This window comes from Rhipicephalus microplus, chromosome X (assembly GCF_043290135.1).
Source record: "Rhipicephalus microplus isolate Deutch F79 chromosome X, USDA_Rmic, whole genome shotgun sequence".
NCBI classification, from domain to species: domain Eukaryota; kingdom Metazoa; phylum Arthropoda; class Arachnida; order Ixodida; family Ixodidae; genus Rhipicephalus; species Rhipicephalus microplus.
In genome coordinates this window covers 8,015,197-8,021,606 of record NC_134710.1, presented here as the reverse complement: position 1 = coordinate 8,021,606, position 6,410 = coordinate 8,015,197, and the positions used below count along the sequence as shown (strand labels likewise).

Sequence of the window (6,410 nt, the reverse complement as noted above, 5' to 3'; positions counted from 1 at the left end):
GCTTTGATTTACCGCAGCTAATAAATATCTCTTTTTGTTTTTTACGTTATCAACCGAGGCTGTCCTCCGTTATGAAGTGTTTATATACCTTCATTGGTAAGGGCACATTTTGGATAATGTATCAGACTGTGTGGAGAGCCGACCAGTTACATGTCCATGGCTGTACCGAATATAGCCGCATATTACCGGCAACGCCGGCTACCACATACACTCAAACAATACCAGCACTGTTGTTTAGAGGTAACTGACGTTAGACAATGGTGTATGACTAATGCATAGCCTTGGCTGTAAAAGTATGAGAAAATAATTTGAGGTAACACTATTCCAGAGAACACTATACAACAATTACTACTAGACATTGCTACTAGACAATTACTAGAGTGGCCAGGAAAGAGCGGCAGCTATGGGACCGGTTGTGAATTTTTTCTGCTTCATCGTGCAGATTTCGTCTCTTATCTACACGTGGCCATGCGCTGATTCTGCGGCGTCAACGAACGGGTCTACGTCAACGATCATCCTAATCGCTGTCCCCGCTGCTCAACCCGATGCCTGTGCTACAACCGCTTGGATGGCACCGTTCCACCTTTTGGACCAGCCGATTCCTTCGTCGACGTCAGCACATCCTGCTGATTTAAACGTCAGCCCGTCGTCGGCGCCTTTCAGTGGCCAGGAAAGAGCGGCAGCTATGGGACCGGTTGTGAATTTTTTCTGCTTCATCGTGCAGATTTCGTCTCTTATCTACACGTGGCCATGCGCTGCTTCTGCGGCGTCAACGAACGGGTCTACGTCAACGATCATCCTAATCGCTGTCCCCGCTGCTCAACCCGATGCCTGTGCTACAACCGCTTGGATGGCACCGTTCCACCTTTTGGACCAGCCGATTCCTTCGTCGACGTCAGCACATCCTGCTGATTTAAACGTCAGCCCGTCGTCGGCGCCTTTCAGTGGCCAGGAAAGAGCGGCAGCTATGGGACCGGTTGTGAATTTTTTCTGCTTCATCGTGCAGGTTGGTAACCGCCCGTCTTTGTACTCAAAGCGCTCCAGTGATACATGTCTGCTGCTCTTCCCTGGCCCAAGTGTTATATATGACAATGTCTCTGAGTGCTTTCATGTCCTCAAGTTACTTTTGTGCGGGGATATTGAATCAAACCCAGGACCGGACGATAAGGTGCTGACAGCTATTGCTAGCCTTTCAGCTAAAGTAGACTCGCGTCATGCAGAACTTCTTGCCGTACTTAACCAAGTTCAAACCAATCAATCTTTATTAGAACAGAAAGTAACCGACCTTTCTAGCAGGCTAGCGACAGTTGAGACGATGGTAGAATCATATGACTCGGGTCACCATATTCCTGATCTTCCGCAAGCAGTAAATACAGTGATAAGAAACGAAACGACTGCTCTTCATTCCCGACTTGACGAGTTGGAAGATCGCTCTCGTAGAGATAATTTGATATTTTTTGGCATTGCTGACAATGTTTCTGAAGGTTGGGCGCAGAGTGAAAAAATAATCACTGACCTTATATCTCAAAAACTTGACCTCAACCTATCAAATGAAGCAATACAGCGTGCGCATAGGCTTGGTGCCTATGTTCCCAATAAGTGCCGGCCTATTATTGTTAAATTTCAGTCGTCAAAAATAAAGGATAACGTTTTTTATCAGAGGAAGAAGTTTCAACCCTCTAAGGTGTCAGTTAGTGAAGATTTCTCGAGGGCTTCATGTAAAAATTCATGTAAAAAAGTTACATGAATTTGGTAAAAACTCTGGACAGCCGTACTCGCTACGAGTAAACAAATTGTATATTAACAAGACTGCCTATGTGTATTGCCATGTTACCGACCGTGTGTGCGAACTTGAGACACGCGAGGAGCGCAACAGCAGTAACATTGGTAATGCTTCCCCCGTCACTCTTCCAGCTGCTGCCAGTTTACCCGCCCCAGCAACATAGCTAGCACGAACGCAATCAGCCAGTCAGGTGTCCCTGCTGTATTCCAATGTGCGTAGTGTGTGTAACAAGCGCGACGACTTATCTTCCGTTATCGACACGTGTTCTGCGGATGTGGTACTGCTCACAGAAACTTGGCTCTCTTCCGCTATTCATGACTTTGAAATATTGCACTGCGAAGCGGGCTACAAAATTTATCGTTCGGATCGTACTGGTAGTCGAGGCGGTGGTGTGTTGATAGCTGTCCGGGATACTTTCATCTCTAGTGCGATTATGGTCGACACCAACTTAGAATTTGTTAGCGCATGTGTATTTACAGGGCATAGAAAGTTCATTTTCAGTGTGTGCTATAAACCGCCACAGTCTTCAACAGCATTTTGTCAAGAATTACATGATGTCCTAAATAAGTTGACTGTGCGGTTTCCCAAATGTCCTTTATTTCTTTTTGGAGATTTTAACTTGCCTTCTATAATCTGGTCTACTGACCCGCCAAGTCTTGTGGAAAATTCAATAGAATGTTCGTCATTTTTGAATGTTTGTTTAGATTTTAACCTTAAGCAACTGGTACTTCAGCCTACTCGCTGCTCACCTCATTCTGCCAATGTACTAGATTTGCTACTTACGACCACTCCAGAACTCGTCTCACCCCTAGTATTTATGCCCGGTCTAAGTGATCACTGTTTTATTCACTGTAGTATTCATGCCCATTTACCTTGCACGAAGCAAGTTAAATTTATTAAAGATTATAAAAACGCCAATTTTGCTGCAATAAATAATGAACTTGCTAATTTCATCACAGACTATATGCCTGGTTTTTATACACGCACCATTCAAGAAAATTGGTTTATGTTTAAAGAAAAGGTCGCTTTTTTGATTGACCGCTACATTCCTAAAAAACAGATCCTTTCTTCTTCTAAAGCCCCTTGGTTTAACGCCCATTTGAAGCGCTTACTAAACAAGAAGAAAAGGATTTTCCGCCGAGCAAAAGTGGTGATGACGCCTGAGCGTTGGCACGCGTACCTCGTCGCTGAACAAGAGTACAAAAACGCCATTGCGCAGGCTAAAAATGTATTCCACAACATTACCCTACCCACCCTACTGAAAGATAATCCCCGGCAATTTTGGAATGTAGTTCGTGGCAGCAGATCTACAACGTTTCACCTACTAGATAGCAATGGTGATGCTGTTTCCAATCGTGACTGCTGCAATGTGATGAATGATGTATTTGTTTCTTGTTTTTCTGGGGCAACACCCTTTTCTATGCCTTCTGTCGAAGACCTTTCTTTTTTTCCTATGGATTTCATATCTGTTGATTCATCTGGAGTGTGCCGTATAATAGAAAAAATGAAATTGTCTAGCTCTGCAGGCAACGACGGCATCAATTCAAAGTTCTTAAAAAACACAAAACTTTATTCTTCCATTATACTCGCTGAACTTTTTTCGCAGTCTTTGCAGTCTTCCACTTTGCCAGATGATTGGAAGGTGGGTAAGGTGGTTCCACTTCACAAATCAGGTAACACCCACTCTCCCCTCAATTACAGGCCAATATCTTTAACCAGTGTACCCTGCAAACTTCTCGAGCACATCATCTATTCAAACTTAGTATCTTTTCTCGAATCCAACTCATTTTTTTCCCCTTGGCAACACGGTTTCAGGAAGCACTTCTCTTGTGAAACGCAGTTACTTTCTTTTACTAACGATCTTTTTCGTGCTTTCGACAATAATTTCATTATCGACTGCATCTTTTTAGATTACGCTAAAGCCTTCGACACTGTTTCGCATACTCTCCTTCTTCTCAAAATGAGCAAGCTAAGTATAGATCCTAACATCCTTGACTGGATTCACTGTTTTCTAACAAACCGTCTGCAGTATGTTCATGCTAATAATTATAACTCTCCTACCGTTGCTGTAACATCAGGCGTACCACAGGGTTCGGTCTTAGGTCCATTGCTTTTTCTTATTTATATTAATGATTTGCCTGTCGGAATTAATTCTACCATTAGGCTTTTTGCTGATGATTGCGTACTGTATCGTGTCATTCATAATCAACATGACGTTTCTACATTGCAGTCCGACATTGACGCTGTTTCTAACTGGTGCGACAAGTGGCTCATGAAATTAAACATCAGTAAGTGTAAAGTTATGAGAGTAATGCACCACAATAAAGTCAATGACCATTTTTCCTATACCCTCAAAAACTCCTCTTTAAACCCCGTTACTAGTTACCGTTACCTTGGCGTGCATATAACCCACAACCTCTCTTGGAATATGCATGTTGAACATGTAATTAATAACGCTGATCGCATGCTTGGATTTCTCCGCCGTCATTTTTCATCCGTTCCTTCAGATTTAAAACTTAAATTGTACACAACACTCGTTAGATCGAAATTGGAATACGCTTGTTCTATTTGGGATCCATTTAGCTCCGTATTAACTACAGCCCTTGAATCCGTTCAGAACCGTGCAGCTCGTTTTGTGCTCTCTAACTACAACCGCTACGCCAGTGTTTCTTCAATGAAAGCTACCCTAGGATTACCAACACTTAAGTCACGCCGTAAGTACTTCCGTCTCAACCTATTTCACAAAATCTTTTACACGAATCCAACACTTAAAAATGATCTTTTCCTTCCCCCAGATTATGTATCACCACGGTTAGACCATCATCTTAAAGTTAAAGTTCCCATATGCCGCACTAACACTTGCCATGCTTCTTTTTTGCCTCAAACAAGCAGTGACTGGAACCACCTTCCTGCCTCCATTGCTGCAATCGAAGAATCTGCCGCCTTCAAAATTGCAGTTATTGATATATTGTTGTCAGACCACTCCTCTCTGTAATGCCCTCGGGCCCTGAGAGTATGAAAATAAATAAATAAATAAATAAATTGTTTTTCAGCACTTTGTTTACCAAGAGGCCTAATATATTATTGCATAATTTTTTTCTAGCCTTGCGCTGCCGTTATATTTCTATAGTATTATGACCTTCTGATTCGATCATAGTGTACTGATGCTACTGTATATAGGTACTTCGCACCACGTTGCTTTTCGCCAACTTTCACGCATTTCGAGACCACAAAACAGATCATGGATTTGTACAGTAATGTCCTCGTCACTCAATGACGCATACTCATGTGTTCTTTCGATTTGAATGGTACTGCAATTTACAGTTGTGTCGAAGCCTTACCTAGTTTTTATCTGCTTTTTTGCGAATGTCTTACCACCAAAGTATTTATTCATAGATGTCCAAGTCGTTGTCAAGCTATCAAAGGATAGCTTTTACAGCGGGCTCCAGTTTACCATTGATGGCGAAAAAATATCAAATTTTAAAGAAATGTAACGTTAATTCTAGGTTTTATCGCTATAATACCGCTGCGTTCATTCAGTGGTGGCAGTTATTGTTGATTATTTAAACTAGTGCCGTGAATAACTGCCGTGAGTAGCACTTAGTTTTCGTCTCACGTGTGGAATGGAAAATTTGTTATTTATTTATTTTGCATGTTGTGTAGATGCTTCTTTTTTTTTCGAGGGGTGCGGCGAGGTATGCTAAATTGGTGCATTACGTGGCGTTGCTTTATTGCTTTCATTTGCGTCTAGTAGTTGTCACGAGAACGACTCCCTTCTCGACTAATCAGCATACTCTCTTCAAACAGCGGACTGGCATAAATTGAACGGGTGCTCGACGCACTCCAGTTTTCTTTTTGGTCTTTTTTTACTGATATAGTGAGAAAACTTTGCGACTACTTTCCGCCAACTAAAACGGAAGAATAAAGCAAACCTCACAGGGTACGTAAGACGGGTTTAAAGCAAACGTTACCTCCATTATCTATTTCTGTGTCGACTGTGATGACTGATTTTATCCCAGTGCCCCCCCGTCCCCCATTTTATTCCTTAAATCTTTCGCACTTCACGCAGTTTCACGTAGCTTTCACCATTCGCTCACCGTTCATCAAGCCATGACCTCATTTGATCGCTTCATCATTTTGTATTCTTCAAGCATGATTGTCCGTCTCCCTGGTGGTTTGCCACCTAGTGACGCCGTGGAAACCTCGTCAACTGATCGAGCTTTTAATCCCGCACTCTTCCCATCGAAAGGAAATAAAACATTGATTGAGTGATTGAGTTATTGATTGGTTGATTGATGCACGATGACGTCAGGTATTTTGGGGAACTTGGATGTAACGCTGACCTGACACCTTGACATAACGTGCAACTAATCTAGTAGTTTCGCATGACGACATACAATCCTTCTTACCACTCGTGTCGTCGACAGTACCTCATCCAGTTTGGTGAGAGATGAGTGACCGTCAGTCTTTTCGACTTGATATTTGCGCCTTGTGACAATTTTCAAGGATTAGCGCAACACATCCTCCAGCGAAGCGTGCACTCTCTCCACTTTTCGGTCGTACAGGGAATTTAACATTCACCTCTACTTCAGGGCATAGGACTACCTGCACTCCGGGTGCTGATAAG

General features: G+C 42.7%; 1 long non-coding RNA gene across 1 annotated transcript; it reads left to right on the top strand.

Annotated features, from left to right (window-relative positions):
* The first annotated feature begins 483 nt into the window (after nucleotides 1–483).
* Nucleotides 484–6,059, top strand: LOC142777418 (uncharacterized). Its single transcript, XR_012888078.1, has 2 exons — nucleotides 484–1,006; nucleotides 3,390–6,059. It is a non-coding gene; the product is annotated as an uncharacterized LOC142777418 (long non-coding RNA).
* Nucleotides 6,060–6,410: the final 351 nt, after the last annotated feature.